Source organism: Pinus tabuliformis, chromosome 7 (assembly GCF_031772625.1).
Source record: "Pinus tabuliformis cultivar Carrire ecotype Pingquan chromosome 7, CPIR1, whole genome shotgun sequence".
Taxonomy (NCBI): Eukaryota; Viridiplantae; Streptophyta; class Pinopsida; order Pinales; family Pinaceae; genus Pinus; species Pinus tabuliformis.
This window is the reverse complement of record NC_142293.1, coordinates 908,411,026-908,434,340: the sequence shown is the minus strand read 5'-3', so window position 1 is coordinate 908,434,340 and position 23,315 is coordinate 908,411,026. Positions and strand designations below refer to the sequence as shown.

Genomic DNA, 23,315 nt, shown 5'->3' with positions numbered 1-23,315 from the left:
CAAAGCAGAATTTCTACAACAGTGAGCTCAATTTAAGTCTTACCCAACAGATACAAATCAGTAGGACTGTACTTGGATCCCCCAAGTCTCTGGAGTACGCTGACTCTCGACCTCTATTGGTCACAGTAGTATGAGTCCAATCTAAGACGCAATACATGACAGGCCTATACAGAGGAGTTCGCTTGAACCTCTCAAGTCTTCTCTGGCGTACACAAACTCTCTAACCCTCTTTGTCTCTGTCCTAATCTTGGCTCGACGCTGCCTTTGCTTCTATAGGTCACCTCGGCTTCTTCTCTCTGCTTTCGACTTACTGCCTCTCTGCTTACCCTCTGTTAGTTTGTGGCTTTAAAGCCAATCTGCTCCCTCACTGTTCGCTTCCGCTTTCCGGCGTTATGGGTCCCCCTGCCTCTGTCTGTTTGAATCCCTTTGTCCTGCGTAATCAATCACTGTATAACGCTTCACAAGGAGGTGGCCACCTATTTCATAACGGATGAGTGTCAGTTCTCTTGGACATATTTGAAACGACCGTTTTGTCCGTTAACTCCAAGAAAGCTCATGAAACACGACCTTCTGCCAACTCATCGTCCATGTCGGACTTCAAATCCTATGTGACCTTGCTTCATAACCTTGTCAAATCCAGTCATCCATCGAAATGCGTCTCCGCCGTTGATCTGAAGGCCCCAAATCCTACGGTCATCGTTCATATCGGGCAGCTAATTAGCATGATGTTTACCCGTCTGATGTGAGCAGTTCTCTCTCTCTTCCCCGGAACGCGTGGCAATCGTTGTATGGCATCGAGCGGAACTCGGTTGAAACTGCTTATTGCTCGAAGCCCGTTCGATATCCTGTCGGTTTTGTGGAATCCCGCTTCGACGGAACCGAAACAATATTTTCCGCGTTTTATAATTATTTCGAGTCCGGGTGCTTGGGGCTTCTCTTCACTGAGAAGTTTGCCCTACGATATGTGATTAGCGACTTGTCGCTAATCACATATCGGAAACTACCTTTGTTGGTTAGATTTGACCCTGCATTTGCTAGTTGGTGTCAGCACGTGTTACCATGGTCCGCCGCTCTACGCGCTAGATTGATGGCCCTTGTTGATCCGCACTGATCGCCATTGCAACTGTCTGAGGATTCCCTCCGATAGCTTGATCTTTATAAGACTTTGAATCTTTGGCATGATTTTTAAAGAGTTCATGAAACTTAGAGAGTGTTCTACGATCCATTTGGATCACGCCTTCCCACTGAAAAAGCTGTTGGACCACCAAAAGTTGGTTTTTAAGCATCAATCAAGTGAGGATATAGATTCCTCGCTTGCCCAATTTCTATCCATCTTGCACTACTTGGTTTTGAACCTTTGAGTCCAATCCTGAGGTACTCAACATCCCCCCTGCGCGTAGTTCTCACCTTCTTGTCCAGAACTGTATCTTCCTGCAACTCATTGAGATATTCAAGCAACAGATCATCACTAGAAGGCAATTGACTCTGCTCTTCGGGATCTTCAAACAATGAAGGTTCAAACAGTCTCAAGCTTTCTGCATTAACTACTGAATAGATGTGAATGTAAGCTGGCAAATCAAGGCGAAAAGCATTCTCACCAATTTTCTCGAGTATCCTGAAAGGTCCATACCTTATTGGCTTCAGCTTCTTACCTTCACCTTGCATTTTGTCTTTGCTGATATACAACCAGACTTGATCACCAACTTGGAAACTATGCTCAGTCCGATGCTTATCATGCCTTGCCTTGTACTTGGCTTGGCTCTTTTCCAGTTGTTCCTGTACTGCCTGATGAATCTCTTGGATTTGTTTAATGAACTTGGTTGCCTTGTCCACATCACTATGTCCATCAACCACTATGTCTTTACCAAAGACAAAATCCAAGGGAGACCTTGGTGTGAAACCAAAACAAGTCTCAAAAGGAGATCTCTGTGTAGAAGAATGTTTAGCCCAGTTGTAAGCATGTTGCACATAACACAAATGTTCATCCCAAAGCTTGGGATGCTTGCTGCAATAACCTCTGAGCAATTGGATCACTGTCCGGTTTGACCGCCTCTGTTTGGCCATCTGTTTGTGGATGAAAGGCTATGCTCTTCTTTAGTATGGTGTCCATCAATTCCCACAGACTTGACCAAAATTTCCCAACAAATCGGGAATCTCGATCAGATACAAGGGAAGTGGGTAATCCAAAATGAACCCATACATGCTGAAAGAACAACTTTGTTGTTTGCTCAGCTGTAATCTGTTTGTTACAGGGTATTAAAATACACGTTTTGTTGAACCTATCCACAATAACATATAAATAGTCATGACCTTTTCTAGATTTAGGCAGTCCCCCAACAAAGTCCGTGGAAACACTTTCCCAGGGATGAGAAGGAACTGGTAGTGGAGTGTACAAACCTAGTTTTCTATTGTTGGGCTTGCTTTTAGCACACATGGTACACCCTCTTACATATCTAGAAATTGTTTCATTCATTTTTTGCCAATAACAAAATCTTTGGAGCAGTGCAACTGTTTTACTTACACCAAAGTGACCTGATATTAGAGAAGTGTGTGCCTCTCAAATTATCTTTACTCTTTCGATTTGAGGAATGCATAACTTTCCAAAATGATACAAGAGTTGGTCCTTAACATGATAATCCAATTCTTCTACTTGTTTGCCATGACTTAAAGTTGCATATACATCTTTAAAATCTATATCTTGAGCATATTGTTCAATGTAGTTTCCATGCAATACTGAGTTATGCTTAAGTATAGTAGAGCATTTATGATTGGTCTGGACAACATATCTGCAACTTTATTGTGTATGCCCTTTTTGTATCTGATGACAAGATGAAATTGTTGTAGAAAACCCATCCACCTATAGTGTCTTGATTGCTACAACTTAGTTTATGAGTGTAAATATTGAAGTGGTTGATGATCAGTATGTATACCTATCTCTTTGCCCATTAGATAACGTTTCCACTTTTTCACACTCTGTACTGATGCATACAATTCTTTATCATATGTTGGATAATTAACTACTGCAGAATTAAATGTCTCAGAATGATAACATATGGGTTTACCGCGCTGCATCAACACTGCTCCCATGGCATAGTCACTAGCATCCGTTTCAATCTCAAAGGGTCTTTGAAGATCGAGCAGTGCTAGTACTGGTGTTGTACTAATCTTTTCTTTTAAGGTGTCGAAGGCTTTCTGTTGTTTGCCTCCCCACTGAAACACCTTGTTCAATCATGTTAAAGCATGTAAGGGAGCTGCAATCAAGGAAAAGTTAGCAATAAACTTTCTCCAATATGTGTTGCTCCTAGAAAGCTTCTAACTTCTGTAGCAGATTTGGGTTTAGGCCAGTTTACAATGACTGCAACCTTAGAGAGATCTATTTTCAATTCACCACCCCCTACAATATGACCCAAATAATTCAAAGATGTTTTGCCAAATTCACATTTTGATAGCTTAACATAAAGATTTTCTTTTTTCAAAACATCTAAACTCTGCTTTACATGCTTCAAATGTTCTTCCCATGTTTTACTAAATACAAGAATGTCATCTAGATATACAATGACAAAATCATCAATAAAAGGCTTGAGTACATCATTCATTACTCTCATGAAAGTAGCAGGAGCATTAGTTAAGCCAAAAGGCATAACCAACCACTCATACAATCCCTGCTTTGTTTTGAAAGTAGTCTTCCATGCATCTTGCTCTGCAACTTTGCTCTGATAGTAGCCATTATGCAAATCCAACTTGGAAAAGTAAACAGCTTCTTTCAACTGATTTAATAGATCATCTATGCGAGGAAGGGGATAACGATTTTTTATCGTTATCTTATTCAGTGCTCGGTAATCAATGCACATTCTCCATGAGCCATCTTTCTTTCTCACCAAGACAATTGGACACCCACATGGTGATGTGCTAGGTCTTATGAACCCTTTCTTGAGCAGCTCCTGTACCTGCGTCTTGATTTTTGCATTTTCTAAAGCGGACAACTTGTACATTCCGATGTTAGGCAATGGAGCATCTTGCTGCAAATTAATATCATGTACTATTTCCTTTTTGGGTGGCAGACCTTTAGGTTCTTGAAATAGCATATCACATTCTGAAACAACTTTTTCTAAATCAGCTTCTTGTTTAACATCACAGCTTTCAAATACATTGGTTTTCTCAGGCTTCTTTTCCTTTACAACCATCAGTAACAATTGTTTGCATGAATTTACAATTATTTTCATCTGCCCTAACTTTATGAAAGTATAATTATTCTTGAGTTTACGAGCTCTTACAATATATTCTATTCCATCTTTAACGAGTTGATACTTATTTTCAGCTCTATAGAAAATTGTTTTTCTATCATACAAGTAAGGACTTCCTAAAACAATTCCACATATATCCAAGGGAATGATATCTAACTCAACCTCATCTACAAATGTTGACCCAAAAGAAAACCTAAGTTTACATTGTCTAATCACTTGTAGCTTTTTTTATCACATACCCAACCCAATGGATATGGCTTCTTGTGAGGTGTGGTTAGTAATCCCAGTTTCTTTACAATTGCTTCAGAAATTAAGTTTACTAGTGAGCCACTATCGAACAAAGTATCAATCTTTTGATGCTTGGAAATAACTCTAATATGAAAAAGCTCGTGTCTTCTTCTCTCATTTTCTTCACTATCAATAGTTTGTGCAGAATTACTAATAGATGCTTCATAATTTTTACCTTTCATACATGTGGCTGTGATTGTTGTTTCATCCCCTGAGTCTGACCCCAAATCCTTCTGAATAGCTACAGCAGTCTTCTTCTTTTTGCCACCGATCTTATTGGGTTTCAGCTCCGAATGCAAAATCCAGCAGTGTTCATCATCATGCCTATCCTTCTTGCAGAGAGTGCATGAAGGTTTGGTCTTTTGTATAGCATTTGTCTTCCTCTCTTTCCATTTCTGCTTTCTCTTTTCCTTGTTCTTGTTTGTAGTGGGTTTTGATGATCCCCCAACCTCTGGGTTCACATTCATGCCTCTAGCCTCTAGATGTGTAGCCTGAACAGATACCTCATCTATGCTAGTAGGGTTAAACATGAGAATGGTGTGCTTTAGATAGCTGTGTAGACCACCTATATACTTCAGCAGAGTCTCAAGTGAGTCTAGAGGAATTCCTAGATTCAAAGCTCTTTTTCTAAATTCTTGGGTGTAACTTTGCACACTTTGCCCTTTCAATTGGCGAAGAGTTTGCCAACTCATCATAGCTTGCTGCATATAAACTAGTGGATGGAATTGTTTTTTAATTGCAGAAATAAATTCACTCCAAACAGAGAGGATTTTACCATGCTTCTTCATGTCTGCTTGTGTCCTGCCTTCCCACCATACTAGGGCAGTGCCTCCAAGGCGTAGGCTGGCTAGCTGAATCTTACTTCTGTCTGAATCAATGCTCTGCACCCTGCAATACACATCAATCTGTCTAATCCAATTATCCAGCTTCTCTGCATTCAACTCTCCATCATATATTGGCAAATCAAATTTAACATCTAATTTAATCAAAAACGTTTTCTTTTTATTTTCAGAGCTATTAAGAGGTGTGGGAAGATTTTCTTCTTTCCCTTTGCCTTTAAAATGGTCATTGAGGAGAGATTCTTCTGTTCCTTTGTTATGCTGGGAAGTTGAAGAATCTTCACTTCGACCTTTCTTAAATTCTCTATACATTTCCTCTACCATGGCTCTCATAGTCAAGAAACTGTCCATGAACTGAGGGTTTGATTCCAAGGGAATCTCTTCTGACAATTTCCTCCTAGTATAGACTCTACCAATTTCTGGGTTAAATTCAGCCAATTCTCTTCCTCCTAGTTTAAGCTTTGATCTAGTTATCATTCACAAACAGTGCAGCACAAGTTTGTCTAACCTTAGCAACCTTAAGCTCTAATACCACTTGATTTGATATTGATCTAAGACAAACAATAAGGTATTACAGACTCATGTGCATGGATGTGCCTATGTTATTTTATGCAACGGATCGATAAGATTGTGAAATACACAGGCAATGAAGCAGTTAAGGAAAACATAATAGGCAACACATATAAACACAACAAGTTTAATAAGGAGTTCACCCAATACTCCTGGGCTACGTCTCCTGGTCCAGCCTTCAGTGGTGGCCTCTCTATTATGTTTTCAAAGCAGAGTTTTTACAACAGTGAGCTCAATTTGAGTCTCACCCAACATATACAAATCAGTAGGACTGTACTTGGATCCCCCAAGTCTCTGGAGTACACAGACTCTCCTCACTGACTCTCGACCTCTATTGGTCACAGTAGTATGAGCCCAATCTGAGACTCAATACATGACAGGCCTATACAGAGGAGTTCGCTTGAACCTCTCAAGTCTTCTCTGGCGTACACAGACTCTCTCACCCTCTCTGTCTCTGTCCTAATCCTGACTTGATGCTGCCTTTGTTTCTGTAGGTCAGCTCGGCTTCTTCTCTCTACTTTCGACTTACTGCCTCTCTACTTACCCTCTATCAGTTTGTGGCTTTAAAGCCAATCTGCTTCTTGATTGCGTTCGCTTCCGCTTTCCAGCATTCTGGTTCCCCCTGCCTCTGTCCGTTTGAATCCCTCTGTCCTGCGCAGTGTTGCGGGGGAGCGCCCCCCCCCCCCTCGCTCCCGCTCCCGATCCGCGCTCCGGGCGGGAGCGGGTCGGGAGCGCGCTCCCGAAATCGCTCCCGATTTCGGGAGCGCGCTCCCTAAAAAAAATTTCGCTCCCTGCGTTTTCGGGAGCGTTTTGCCTTTTTTGCATTTTTTTTTTTGTAGTAATGTTCGAAATGCAATTTTTTTTTAAAGAAACAAATAGTTTTTAAGTGGGGCAACTTAATGATCAAGTCTAGGCCCTAGTATTGATATGCTATTCATGGTAATGTTAAATTCTTAAAGTAAAAGTGACATTTTCTTTAATTTTCATTTTCATCCTTTTACTTAAATTTTTAACATTACCATGAAATGACTCAGGATGTTTGAGAGTGGTTTCGTCCTCATTGGATTTCATATGGAGAAAGTAGAATTTTAGATTTCATTCAAAATCCAGCAGACTTATCAGTTTTTCAGGATTTCAGGATTGGGGGATTGCAATGTTTCCATTGAATTTTGTCATGTATTAGGGTATGGAACTCATATTTAATCAAGAGTACCAATCCCTCTATGTACCTTGATGTTAGTGACATTGGTTGTCGAACTCCTCTATCATGACCCTTCTAAAAATGTACGCATCACTCAAACAAAATCTTGACTTGACATGCTATGCTTTTTCTATCTTATGTTAATGCTTAGAGGGTGATCTTAATGACAAAGATCCCTATACAGATACAAAGGTAATGACAAAGATACCTCTGGATATTAATGCTTGGAGGGTGATATTAATGACAAAGATCCTGATTTTGCAACAAGACTAAAAAATTAGACATTTCTCGTGGTGGCAAGAGGCCCAAGCATAAGAAATAGATAATAGATTTACTTCTCTTCTCTAGTTTCTAGTAGCTTTTATAACTATTGACTCTTTCATATTTATTATGATATTTTTTTAAACAATATATGACAATTTAAGTTTGAAGTTGGCAATTATAACTCATTAGTAATGAATTATGAATATGATGCTTCATGAAAGTTGAAAGTTGTTTCATTTCGTTTCATTTTATAACATTTCATTTCATGTTAGATATTATTTGTTGTAATGGTTACACTTAGCTTACAAGTACAACTTTGGTGATCAATGATGATAAATGTTATATATTGAATTTTGAAAGCTTGAAACTTTAAGATTGATGAATCATGAGACTCAATATGTTGTATGTTACTATGTTACTAACTTGCGGACGTGGTTGATGAAGATTATAACTTCTAGATGATTGTTGTTATATGGTTCAATCTATGCTTTTTTATGTTTTTTATATCTAATTCATCATTCTACATGTTTTTGTTGACATATATGTATCAAAAATTAAAAAATATAAAAAATATATATATTTTTAAAAAATCGCTCCGGGATTCGCTCCCAAACCGGGAGCTTCTGAAAATGGTCGCTCCCGCTCCCAAGTAACATTGGTCCTGCGTAATCAGTCATTGTATAACGCTTCACAAGGAGGTGGCCACCTATTTCATAACGGATGAGTGTCAGTTCTCTTGGACATATTTGAATCGACCGTTTTTTCCGTTAACTCCAAGAATGCCCGCGAAACACAACCTTCTGCCAACGCATCGTCCATGTCAGACTTCAAATCCTATGTGACCTCGCTTCATAACCTTGTCAAATCCGGTCATCCATCGGAATGTGTCTTCGCCGTTGATCTAGAGGCCCCAAATCCTACGGTCATCGTTCATATCGGGCGGCTAAGTAGCATGATGTTTATCGTCCGATGTGCACGGTTCTCTCTCTCTTCCCCGGGACGCGTGGCAATCGTTGTATGGCATTGGGCGGAACTCGGTTAAAACCGCTTACCGCTCAAAGCCCGTCTGATATCCTGCCGGTTTTGTGGAATCCTGCTTCGACAAAACCGAAACAATATTTTCTGCGTTTTATAATTATTTCGGGTCCAGGTGCTCGGGGCTTTTCTTCACTGAGAGGTTTGTCACTAATCGCATATCAGAAACTACCTCCGTTGCTTAGATTTGACCCTGCATTTGCTGGTTGGTGTCAGCGCGTGTTACCATGGTCCGCCGCTCTGCGCGCTAGATCGACGGCCCTCGTTGACCCACGTTGATTGCCATTGCAACTGTCTGAGGATTCCCTCCGATAGCTTGATCTTTATAAGACTTTAAATCTTTGGCATGATTTTTAAAGAGTTCATGAAAACTTAGAGTGTTCCAGGATCCATTTGGATCAGTGCAGCTGAAAGCAGTGAAGATTCCTTCTCATCCTTTTGTTCACAGTAGATTTCCTATAAAACCCTGACTATGCAGATTTTAACCAGACAAGAATCAATATTTAAAATTTACATTGCAAAAGAATACCTGGAATCAATTGAAGGTGTTTTAGACTATGGTTGTTCCCGCTGCTACAGTTACCACACCGCCCTTTACTTACCAACCTACAGGCATTTTGACAATGTTTTGACGTTTCAAGATTTTTACAGTATAAGTATGCAAGGTTGGGGGAGTTTCTGTAATAAGACAAATATTCTGGCCCTCGTGCCCAAAATTCCAAGAACAATCAAGCTCAATCTCTATAATTTTGTTAGAATTTCCCATCTCTTCCCCAAAATCTCCTCTCATTACAAAGAATTCTCTCTAACTCCCAAAATGAACTCTCTGTATTTCCTCCTCCCTGCACTACACTCCAAAGGCCAAGACTCCCTTCTAAGTCGCATCCCTTCTCCTTATATTTTTCAAAAGCATCGTCTTTCTTCCCTTTCACCGTCTCAATTTCTCCATGTCCTATTACGTGGAACTCAACATGCTTTTCTATCGACTTTAACCTTATTTGATTTGGTAAGATTTGATTGAGTAGGCTATTCACCTTTAAATGATATGCTTAGTCCATAGATTTAATTCGTAGGTTTTATTTAAAAGGTCATAATAGTTTATTTAAGCTTTTATGTCCCATGTCCCTTGATTATATTTATTATATTTCCTTAAATTTCTTTATATTATAATTAACACAAAATATAATTTCATTTTTATACTTAGTAATTAACAATTATTAATATAATATTATGTTATAGTTCTTATTTAGTTAATATAATTCATAATATATATTCTCTTTTATTTTGTGCAATACATTATCTTTCCCTCTTATCTTGTATAGCTATATATATTATAATGGTGGTACATACATTAAGTACCTCACTCAATATATTTAATATTTATGTTAGATAGGTATTCACTTAGAACTTTCAATAATTAATTTGTTTATCTTTTCTTGACAATTTTCATAATAAGTTAATATGTATACTAGTGCAATGCATACGATGCATGCATATGTAGCTATCTTATGCATGCTTCGTATACATGTTAATATATTCCTATGCTGCCTATAATTTGAGATGGCCATTACATACACCCTCCTCCTTCAAAAAGCCTCATCCCGAAGTTAGGGTATATAAAGTATATTAGTAACTATTTAGCGATTAGTATAATCATGTAAGGATTGTGTTCCATAATTGAATTTTTGTTTAATGTGATGATACTTTAAAATTTGTGTTTTGAATACTTGTAGTTTTACAACCTTTATAGTCATGCCCTGCCCAAGCTCGGTTCCCAAGCTATTCTAGAATCATCCTATCCTTTCTAATCTCTTCCACTCTCATCTTATCCATCCTCTACTGGAATATGCCATGGCGTCAGTTTTACTAACCTAACCATTTATAGACCCCAAAAGTAACAGTGTCGACTATATCGACATGATTTCTCGGTAGGCATTCGGCAATCATCATCATACGTTTAAGGGAGCATGACTCACACAGTGCTCCCATGACTCCAGGTTTGGATGATAACGGTGGGTAATTAAAAAGATAGTTTATTTAAACTTTTATGTCCTATGTCTCTTGATTATATTTATTATATTTCCTTAAATTTCTTTATATTATAATTAACACAAAATATATAATTTCATTTTTATACTTAGTAATTAACAATTATTAATATAATATTATGTTATAGTTATTATTTAGTTAATATAATTCATAATATATATTCCCTTTTATTTTGTAAAATACATTGCCTTTCCTTTTTAAGTTGTATAGTAGTTATATATATTAGAATGGTGATACATACATTAAGTACCTCACTTAATATATTTAATATTTATGTGAGTTAGGTATTCACTTAGAACTTTCAATAATTAATTCATTTATTTTTTCTTGACAATTTTCATGGTAAGTTAATATGTATACTAGCGCAGTGCATGCGATGCATGCATATGTAGCTATCATATGCATGCTTCGTGTACATGTTAATATTCCTATGCTGCCTATAGTTTGAGATGGCCATTACATACACCCCTCCTTCAAAAAACTTCGTCCCGAAGTCAGGGTATATAAAGTATATTAATAATTATTTAGCACTTAGTATAATCATGTAACAATTGTGTTCCATAATTGAATTTTTGTTTAATGCGATGATACTTTAAAATTTGTGTTTTGAATACTTAATTTTTACAACCTTTGTAGTCATGCCCTGCCCTAAGTCGGGTTCCCAAGCTATTCTAGAATCATTCTATCCTTCCTAATCTCTTTTGCTCCCATCCTATCCATCCTCTGCCGGAATATGCCATGACGTCAGTTACACTAACCTAACCATTGATAGACCCTAATGATAACAGTGTCGACTATATCGACATGATTTCTCAGTAGGCATCCGTAGCCATCATCACACGTCTAGGGGAGTGTGACTCGCACAGTCCTCCCATGACTCCAAGTTTTTGAGAATAACGATGGGAAACATCTCCAGCCCTCCTAGTAGGACCAGGATTATCACCCTATCATAGAATCTTATTGAGCCTCAATTGTTCTTGAAGTTTTGTCATCATGTGATCAGTTTGGTAACGATACTACCTGCAATGTAAACACTTGTCCACACATTATAACATATGCATCAATATATTCAAAACCAATTGTATTCAGATAACAACTTTTGTGCATTCCAAATATGTTGTTATCTATGATATTGATCTTTGAGTTCATATAACATATTTGGCTATGTATGGCTGCTATATTTGTGAGTTCACTTTCACATTAAGTAGCTAAGTGTAGTCATTATTTATTTCCATCTCATCAATCATGTCGATATGCAGAAATTAAATATTAAACTTCATATCGGTACCCATATTCCAGCAAGGTTAATTAAATAACATATTTCATATTGGTATCCACATACCAGCAGAGCTAAGCAAATAACATATACCATGCATCAGCAAAAATAAAAATTCATTTTTATATGTGACAATCCAACATAACAATCTTAAATATCCAACTTAAAATAAAGTAGATATATACAAAATAAGGTTCTAAATTCCTCAAAGTCAACACAAGTTGGGGTATTTTTGACATATGATCTTTGTATCTTCCCAGGTAGTCGATCTAGGGTTATACTTGTCCCACTGGACCTTAACTTGGTCTACCAGGTGATTCATCAATGGTCGAACCCTATCTTCTAGTATAGGTAATGGTTCAACCGAAATGGTTCACTCGTCTGATACCTGCAGTTCCTTCCATTGAATTTTATGAGATTTGTCAGCGATGTAATGTTATAATACAGATACATGAAATACATTATGAACTTTATGCAAGTGGGGTGGCAGTGCAAGACGATAAGCGACAGGTCCAACTTTTTCCAAGACTTTGAATGGACCAATAAATCAGGGTGACAGCTTCGTCCCTTTTCTGAATCGGATAGTGCTTTTATTTGATCTGATGCGGATGAAAACTTGATCTCCTACTTCAGAATTCCTATATGTCCTATGAGCATCAACATAATTTTTTTGTCTATCTTATGCCTCTTTCAATCGTTGTCTAATTTGTTTTATCTGTTCCTCCATTTCTTGAATTAACTCTAGCCCCACTATCACCCAATATTCTAACCTGTCCTAACTTAACGGTGTCCTGCAAGTTCTACCATACAATGCTTCAAATGGAGGCATTCCAATTGAGCTGTGGTAATTGTTATTGTATGCAAATTCAACTAAGGATAAGTACTTTTCCCAACGTGATTGTTGATCCATAACGTACATCAACAGCGTATCTTATAATATTTGGTTCACCCTTTATGTTTGTCCATCAGTTTCAGGATGATAAGCTATACTTAAATTTAGTCGAGTTCCTAAGATTGACTGCATACAAGTCCAGAATCTTGAAGCAAATCGTGAATCTCTATCTGATATGATCTTCTTAGGTACTCCATGAAATCTGATAATTTCATTTATGAATACCCGAGCTACGTCAGCGATTTCGTAAGTATCTCTTACGGGAATGAAATGGGCACTTTTCATTAATTTATCCACCACAACTAGAATGGCATTATGCCTTTGTGGAATAAGAGGTAGCCAGATGATAAAATCCATGAAAATTATCTCCCATTTGGTCATAGGAATGTCGTGAGGATATAGGAGACCTGCTAGGTAACAATGGTTAGTCTTTACTTGCTAACATTCAAGACATTTTACAACGAATTGAATAATATCGTGTTTCATGCCTGCCCAAAAAAAGAGTTTCTTTCTATCAACATACATTTTCTTTACATCAGGATATGCGCAATACAATGCTCTGTGGGCTTCCTCAAAGATGGTGTTTCGGAGATCCCCACTATCAAGAATGCACATCCTTCCATGAAATCACAAAATTCCATCATCTTCAAGTTCATATCCCTCAAACTTAGGTTCCTTTGGATTTTTACTATTGAGCCCAGATCTTACTTTTAAATACCAATTGTCTCTCAGGAGATGTTCTAGTACTCATTTCCTTAAGTCTACCTCGATAGGTATGAAAAAAAATATTTGAGGTCTTTTACTTAAAGCATCTACCACTACATTCTCTTTTCCTTTAATGTATGAAATTCCAAAGCCATACTCACTTAGGAATTCACTCAATCATCTTTGCCTAGCGTTCAACTCTCTTTGAGTAAACAAATATTGTAAACTTTGATGGTCGTTTTTGAGCATAAGGCTTCTCCCTACTAGATAGTGTCTCCATATCTTTAAATCTAACACTACAGTGGCTAACTCTAAATCGTGCATGGTGTAGAGTTCTTCATGAGGTTTTAATTTTTTTGAGGCATATGTTATTACGCCTCTATCATGCATTAATACTGCACCTAATCCTTGCTTTGACGCATCAATGCATACAATAAAATCTTTGTCCATATCAGGCACTCGCAAAATTGATGCACTAATCAACAATCCTTTAAGTTCAGAGAATGCTCTGTGACATTCCTCAATCCATTCATATCTAACTCCTTTACGTTGAAGGGTTGTGATAAGTTTTGCAATTTTGGAGAATCCTTCTACAAATCTTCGATAGTAGCTGGCTAAACCCATAAAGCTTCGCACTTCATGCACTTTTTTCGGTATCAGACATTCCATTATTGCCTTTACTTTCTCAAGATCTACTAAGATCCTTTTATCAGATATAATATGACCCAAGTAATGAATCTTTTTTTGAAAGAAAAAACACTTGAATAACTTTCCATATAACTAGTGTTCTATAAAGGCAAGATAATACTATCTACAAATGTTCTTCATCCTCTTTCTCATTTTTGGAGTAGATGAGAATATCATCTAAAAAGACTTGTACAAAGAGATTGAGATATTTGTGGAAAATGTTGTTCATAAGGTTCATGAATATTGTTGGTGCATTGGTCAAACCAAATGGAAACCACTGTGAACTCATAATGTCCGAAGTGTGTTCGGAATGCAGTCTTAGATATATCGCTTTCTTTAATTCTTAATTGATCATAACCTAATCGTAGATCGGTTTTTGAAAAGACAGCAACTCCCTTCTTTTGGTCGAAGTGGTCATCAATTTGAGGCATTGAATATTGATTCTTTACTGTAGCTCGATTTAAGTCTCGGTAGTCTATGCATAATCGCAAGGAACCATCCTTCTTCTTGACAAAAATTTCAGGAGCACCCCAAGGCGAAATATTGGGTCGAATGTGTCCTATGTCCAATAGTTCCTTCAACTGAATTTGTAATTCTTGAAGTTCTGGAGTTGTTATTTTGTAAGGTGTTTTAAAGATTGGTTTTGTACCAGGTTTCAAATATATTGTGAGATCCAGGTCTTTTTCGGGAGATAATCATGTTAATTCCTTTGGAAAAACATCCAGAAATTCGGATAATACTGGATATTGTTCTAAGGATGGTCCTTTCTCTTTGCTTACTTCTTGAACTGAATACACCTAACAACCTTTCCTTACACAACGCTTCATTTGCATTACTGAGATGAAGCGTAAAGATACTTTCCTCTTAATACCTTGGATTTGGATCGTCTCTCCTTCATCATTTATACAGAGAATTGTTTTCCCGTAACAATCTACCCATGCTTGATGAAATTCTAACCAGTTCATCCCTATGACGAGGTCATAAGTTCCTAGGGTTGTGACATGAACTTTTAACTTAGTCGAACATATCCCTAGATCAACTTTACATTCCTCAACACTTAAATCAACGGATTGGAGTTCTCATGAAGCCAGTTCCACCTGTCTGAAATCATTTTGCTTGCAGGTTGCCAACCCACATTTATTTAATGCATATGACGAAATGAAACTATCAGTGGCACCAGTATCAAATAAAATTTTGAGTTTTATGTCGTTAATAATACCTAAGGATTCCACTACAATAGACTGATGTGATGCTTGGTTGTTGTTGACCACTGCATGGATTCTATGATTGCCTTGGGTATTTGATGATGGCTCTTTTCATGTTCTATGCATTATACTTGACTAAGCTTCTAGACAATCACGTTGAAAATGCGATCCTCCACATCGCCAACAATTAACCTGGGGTGATCCCCTTGAGTCAAATTGTGAGTTTCTAGACAAGGAGCTTCATCCTCTTGTGCCACTTCCTCTCGTGTTTCTTCCTTTATTAGCAATTTCTCGAGATTTCCATGGGCTTGTGTTTGATGGTTCAGCAGTTATAATATTAACTGCCATGGGAGCTCTTGCTCCTACTCCTCTTGAGGTAAATCTATTACCATAAGGAGGTGGTCTCGAGCTACTTCCCCTGAAGAAGTTTCGGGGAGACTTTCCTGGAAATCTTGGTTGTAGGGGTTTTGTTGGTCTAACATCCCTTTTATCCCTAGATGCTCCTATGCATAACGGCCACATTCAACTACCTCGGCTACTGATGATGGCTTCAACATCCTAACCATGCCCTGATTCGAGGATTTTGTTAGCGCTTGAAATTTCACCTCAGGCTGAGAAAGGTAAACCTCAAGGCAACATCAAACCACTTAGCCTCGTAGCTAGCCCTACGGGGCGGGAGAGGGCTCTCTCCAGTCTATCTCGATGAAGATCTTCAATGGGCGAGATAACCAATAAGGTAACACTGATTTTAGGCTAGTAAACTGATCAAAAGGGTTGATTTGGGATTTTAAAGGTTTTTGGTGGCAAATTGAGGAAGTGGCAATTTTGGGTGCGGGGATTGGACACAGTTTCTGCAGGGGGTTCTTTGGGGCGAGGTAGGAGACAGTATTGATGCCTTAGATTGAGGTGAATGGATGAGAAAGACAGGTGAGGAGCTAAGGAGAGCAAACAATAACTTTGAATTCTCCTTAAACAGTAGAAAATATTGAAATTAAACAAACTTAAAAGCAGAGCATGACAGTCATGAATTCTACTTTAACACTTCATTTGTTTAATGTGCAGAAGGAAAAGAAAGGAAATGATTCACATAACACACTTACAAGTACATAGAGAAACACACCATCAATACATGTAACCACAAGAATCCCAAAAAGGACTGCAAAACCCTGGTCTTCCTTAGCCAAAAATTGCAGAGATACAGTGAATAATACAATGATAGCTTCTCCCTCAAGAGTCCAACCTTCCAACCTCTGAAAATGACTAAAAAAATACATAATATAGGCAAGCTAACACCTTTCTTTGCCTTTAGGGGTCGAGCTCATCCTTCTAGGAGCTGTTTCAACCAATTCTAAACTGAGCACTAAAATCTAGGCAGTCAAAACAACTTGCCTCTATAAGCTAGGAAACCAATTCATTCATTAAATACAAGCTATTTCATGAATGAATCTTCTAGAATAGGTAAATAAGTGTCACATCAACATGAAAATACATAAATTACATCAAAGAGGGTGAAAAACCCCATCAAAAGTCAAAACTAGTAATAGCTGGGCGAATCCATGAGCTGTAAGTGAAAAATTATGAAATTTGCCTGATGGGTCGCGCGCCTTTGAGAGCACTTTTGGGGCACTTCCAGGTGTCCAAATGAGGCAAGAGTAGGCTTGTTGGAAAGGTCTGTGAGTCTACTTTCCAACCCAACTGGAATTTCTGAATTTGGTTGTCATTTGCCCCTCCAAAATTGCAATCTCCCAAGACTGCTTTCTGTGTGTCAAAAATGTGGCAGAAAGTCATTTTTTGCTTGTTTTTTGACTTTCTGGAGGCCCAAAACTTCATAAAATCTCTTGGCAATGGATGAGCATGTGTAACTTTTCATGACAAATCTGGAAATGCTGAGTTTTTGCAAAATGGAGTTGCCAAGTGAAAGGGTAGCGTGGGGGGTGAGACCCGTTAAAAGGACAAAACCTGTAAATTGCCTGAAAAAACCAAAATTGACCCAAAATGTTCAAAATTTCTTGGGATTTGTGCTGTGACTGAGCTATTTAGTGCCTTGCTCCTTCAAGGAAGCCTCGGCCAAGATGTGGAGGGGATCGGGCCTTTTTCTCCTTTTTTGTGCCTTGGCCAACCGCCTTTGGAACATCTTCATCTTCGCCTTGCACACGTGCATCCGCGCCCAATAATGGTTCTTCATGTTTCTCAACAATTTCTTATCTTGGTTGGCCTTAGCCAACAACCTCTCTAAATGAGCATTGAGCCGGATAAGCATAGCCTCTCGCTCAACTGGCACTAAATCACCGGGTCTTCTTCGATTCAAGTTGCGGTCACTACGAATCCTCCACAACTCATCAAGAGTTTGCTCATCCTCCAACTGCTTGTTGCGCTGTTCTAGATATGAGATTGTCCATTGTGCCCCTTCTAATCTCTTCTGCAATGCATCATTTTCAGCTCTAAGGTGCTGAATGATCTCCTTTGACTCTAGGCTAGGAGAACTGACATCAAGATCAACAAGCTCTATATCTAGAACACCTGATGGCCCCTCATCAATCTTGGGCTGCTTGCCACTCTGTGCTGCCTGTGTTGCTGAAGAAAACAAGACCCCTTCCACCTGATGTGGAGAAAATACTCGCCGAGCTGCTGCAAATAAGGCCCTTTGGCCTCTCTGATAAGTGACAAGCGGAGGAGAGCTGACATGGCTAGTCCCGGGGATATCATGCTGATGTGATGGTCCTCCCTCCTCATGAACAATCTCCGGATGTGGTGGTGGTGCTGTAAAGAACTCACGAGAGATGAACTCCTCCCATGAGATGCCCTGCTGAGCCAACTGATGTAAGACCACAAGCTGAATCAAACCATAATGGTAGAGGCTCCTATACTGCTGTGTTGGGCTCTTCCGCTGCATCACGGGCACCATCCTCTCAATGTTCTGGCAGAAGAAAACAGGGATGTTCATCATCCGTACCCGTGTGAAATGCATCAATAGGCGAATATGGTACGAATATACCTGTGAAAATCTGCCCTCACAGGTAAAATAGAGCATGATAAGCCTCATCATGGGAGCATACTCACTCCTGAGAAATCTGAAGGGAAACACACCTGTCAAGTGTCTCATGAGTGCGGGTCTAACGAAAGGCTCAAACTGAACACTGTCCAACACCTTGCGCTTATTCCGTACCTCTCCGACATTAGGTATCCCAGTGGCCTGTGCAATCATCTCGGGTGTCAATGTAAAGTCCACCCCGGCAAGGTTGACATGTCCATCATGCAAATGTAAAACAAATAGGCGAGCCAACTCTCTGTGATGCTGAATCCGAGAGATCCTCTCGCAAAACTCATAACAAGACATATACCGGAAACATGAGACTGCCATAGGACAAGCCTGTAAATATGTCAAAGAAGTGGGCTCCTCTCTCTTATGATGACCACCCTTTCCACCCCTGTGAGGCCTCCTCTGTACCTCAAACTCTGAAGCTGATGCCTGGTCATCACTTTGCTCGTAATTGGTTTCGGTTTCTGACATTGTTTAAGGAGCAAAGTGGCTGAAATGTACTGCTGTTTCTGCTTGGTAAAATGTTGATTAAAATGTTGTTTCAAGGGGACAAGGAGCACGAGGGGAATGTTAGGGGAGGGACACTTTAAAGGGAAAATGGGAATAAATATATAAAACAGGGATTTTGGGAAAAATCATTGCAAAATCATTGCATATGCATCATTATATAAATTTGTTTACAAGGATATTATGAGAGGTAGGGTTAGGGTGTAATTTTTTGATTTCTTGGGAAGAGGGGTAGGGTTTAGGGCTTTTCACATATTTGGAAGGGAAATTTACATAGAATGATAAGGAAAATGTAATGGGAGGTGGAAAAAATGAGAACAGTGGGATACCTCAAAACAGCGTAATAAACCCTAGCAATTTTTACAACTTCAAGCCAAAGCATAATAGAGACTTCTACTTGCAAATGGAGACCTTTACAAATATAATCATGACCTTCTTGAACTGTAACAAGCAATAATTTTTTATGATGGAGGGCCTACCTTGCACAATTTAGCAATTTGTGGATCCTTGGCAAATTTGTTGGCGGTTTTGCAGAGAGAGCGCTGATGGGTCGCGCGCCTCACCCAACGGGTCGCGCGCCACTGACGGGTCACGCCCATTAAAAAAAAGCATTGTCGGAGGGCGCTCAACGGGTCGCGCGCCTGTCCAGCGCTCAACTTCGGCCAATTTCTCACCCAATCTCTCTTGCAAGTGACTTAGATGCACAATGAGGGTCTATGGAGGGAGATTGGGCTCTTATAACTTTGATTTGAATTAATTTCATGCCCAAACCCACTTTATAATGTTTTTCTTTGACACTTTATAAATTTGACTTTTTTGGTTTCCTTTGTCCTGAAATTGACTCATTTGATGCTTTTGCTCGATACTTTTTGCAGGGATAACATCTGAGGGATCTTGGCAAGGGAGCCAGGGTTACATGCTGTCCTTTGAAGCCTTTTGAAATTTTACCATTTTTTACAAAATTTTGAAAAAATGACCTTGGCTTTAAAAACAGGGTTTTTAAATCCAAGGTGAAAATTAACTGTACAAGATAGAATCTTTCGAAGAAACACTTTGAAAATCATCCCTCTGGCTTGCTGAGCACTTATTGACCTTCAGAGACATGACCTTGAAGACAAACTTGACCAAAACCCTAGACCTAGAATTTGACTTCAAGACAAGACAAGTAAGCTTTAAAAGAGTTTAAGGACTAAAACAACTTTGATCCAGCAATGCCAAGAGGGGGACAAAAACACCAGCTCCTCCATCAGGGTTATGGCATGCCTAATGGAACGCAAAAATTGACACTGATGAGACACCTACTTATGCAAATGCAAAGAGCTTTGATCGCTGATGGAGGGCGATTAGACCGACTCTAACAGATTTAATCCATATACGAAGTGCTCATCTTAACATTCGTCAGTATCTAGATAATGAACATATTTCACAAGCTCCACAAACCTTATCTCATATTCCTCCATTATTTTGTTACCTTAGGCTAGTTGTATGAAAGACCCTGGCTTGCTGCTCTTGAAAATAAGATGGGAAGTACTTGGCGCAAAATCTTTCCTCGAACAACTCCCAAAGAACATTATCCGTTGTGAGGTGTAATTGTTTTTCCAAATTTCCCCACCAAATCAAGGCACTTTCCCTTAACTGAAATACGGCAATTTTCGTCTTGAAAGTAGAAGAGTAGTCTCTAAGCGCAAAACATCTGTTCATTCCTTCTAACCATGCTTTAGCACATTCTCCAAATTGTCCTCCTGAAAATTCTAGGAATTTAATCTTCTGCAGCTCCCTAGAAATATCTTCCTTTGATTGTTTATAATCATAACCTTTGGGCTCTGTTGGGTTTCTTTCTTCAAAGTTGAGGTTGCTCTTCTTCGGTATTAGCTATTGGTGGCCCTTTTAATGTTTCCATGATGGCTTCTAATGAGCGCATTATAACGGTTAACTCAGGTGCTGAAGCGGTTGGCATTGATGATGGTCTCAGTGGCGGCGATGGCGATGGCATTAGCAATGGCAATGCTATCCGATCATGTCATCGTCGTTGATATGTCTTTACCATCGTAGCTTTTTTTGGATACATAATAAAATTATGAAAATCTGAGGTATACTTTTAGATTTAATATATAAAAAAATTCAAATTCAAGCTCACAAACGGGTATAGTTTTTCTGCTATTATTACCTGCAGGCACGGTTTACTGATACCGAGGCCAAGGAGGGTGGCATCGCTACCTCCTTGTCCTAATGCATGGTGATCTATCTTGATGCGAAATAATACTTATCAAAATGCATAGGTCATTATTATATCACTTTGTAGTATTACTTATCACACCATTTGTATTTTGTGAGTTATGTTAAGTGTTACTAACATTTTAATTCAAGATTCACAATAGATTAAGCCACATTACGCAAATAATTATTAAGGTGTTTAGCAGGGCTAGCTGAGTGAGAACTCCTTTGATGAGATAAATATTTCATCAATGACATTTAGATAAAAGGAAAGGAATATTGCTTCAAAAAGAATTGATATTAACTAAATTAATGAACTACTATGATACATATACCAGGTATCTAATAATATACCAAGTAATTCTTTTAGATGGATTTTATATCCATAAAATATGTAACCCATACCTATATAGAAACAAGGTGATTATTTGATATATAAAGAAAAGGCATGTTTATAAATATCTTCTTATCATTTTTATTATAAAATGGAAAATTATAAATAAAAATAATAATAATTAATATACATTTTACTAGTGTTGACGTCCTCGAAATTGAAAATCATAGAGAGCACTATAAAACTCTTTAGTATTAAGGTTATCTATGTGTAATCCTACATCTATCATATATATTAATAATATAAATATAAAAATTCATATCAAATTCATCATAGAAAAACTTGTTTTTTTATTTAATCATCATATTTTAATAATTTTAAAATTTATATATATTATCATTGACATATATTTAATTTTTTTTAAATAAACACTTTTCCTTAAATTATAATATAAATTAATTAATTTGATAAAACTATTTAATTAAAGTTATAACATGATAATAAATTTCACATTATTTTTAATAAAATGTGAAAATAACTATTCAAATATTCTAAAATGATTATTATTCTAATTAAAATAACAAACAAATTATGATCATGAAAATTTATTATTTTTAAATATAAAAAAAACATTATTCTACATAAAAATATGAAACAAATCATAATCATTAATCACTAGTCAAATTATAATTCCCAAACTTCGTTTTTGTTTAAAGCATCGATATGTATATTGAGTAGAACTCAAAACTAGCGCGTGTATTGATTATTTAGACCACATTTTTCCTCTGCAAACCCATCACACCACTCACGCAATTTCGTCGAGCTAAGCAGTTCATGCTTAAAAGGCTAGTTTTCCACACTTTTAAAGGAAAAACACAACACACAATAAAGTAAATATAAAATTTTATACGAAACCCGTCATGTATTATTTTATGAGTCAATAGCCGTTCAATTTATACCATGTATTTTCACATCAATATTTTGAGAATTATAATATAATAGCTCGATGCTCGAATGATATGGTTTGTCTTGACCTTTCCCAGATAATCTAAGACCAGATACTCTAGAGATTTTTGAACACATTGTGTGGATCAATCCTGCATTTCACCTCCACCAGCCGTCCGGTGATAAATAATTATTCGTACCTTAATCATTAATAATTCGCTCTTAACAATTCAATTTGTAAAGTATTGATAAAGCCAAAATTTTCTTGATATTCAAGCATACAAATGCAATATTTTTCGAAAATCACCGAAAATTTTCACAGTTATCTATCCCAGAGACCCGACATGCCCAAGTGGACACTCAGCCCTCTACCACGAATGGCCAACTAGAATCTTAATTTTTATTCAATCACTCACTCTAAAAATTTTAATAATAATTTTTTTTTAAACATCTCCCTTTCCTAAGCCTAACTCTCGATCCCTCCTCGTCTATCCATAGCACATAGGGTTATTCAACTACGTATCTCGCCGTAAAGTTGTTTTCACTGATCTTAGGTCGACGAAAAAGCCAACCAGATGTCGTTTGGCACTCACTTGATGGATCAAAGTATTGTCCACACTCACTTGATGGATTAAAGTATCAATGGCCAGTCTAGTGGCCAAACGTTGCGACACAAAGCAAGCGCGTTGGAGACGTTAATAAAGACAGGATTGGACCTATATGCCCAACACTGTGGAGGTACCATCGTATAAAGTTTAACCAATGGAAATTTTCTACCTAACACTAAATTGGGCACAACAATTTGCTCATAGAGGTGCATGATTTCTATTTGGTCGCTTCAAGTGAGCGAAACCAGGTCGTTGACATCCCCAGTCGACTACTTTGTTGATTAAACCTCAGATTATCGACCTAGAATTAAGTTTTGGGTTTCATGACAAATCTCTAAGGGAGTTACTATTTTACTGGGTTCTTGCTTCACACTTACATGCGTCCAAATTTTCGACAAAATTATTCTGAGGG

General features: G+C 37.9%; 1 protein-coding gene across 1 annotated transcript in view; it reads right to left on the bottom strand.

Annotated features, from left to right (window-relative positions):
* The window catches only part of LOC149250562 (uncharacterized), a 218,209-nt gene that overhangs the window by 153,997 nt on the left and 40,897 nt on the right, over nt 1-23,315 (bottom strand). The gene's annotated exons all lie outside the window — the stretch shown is intronic.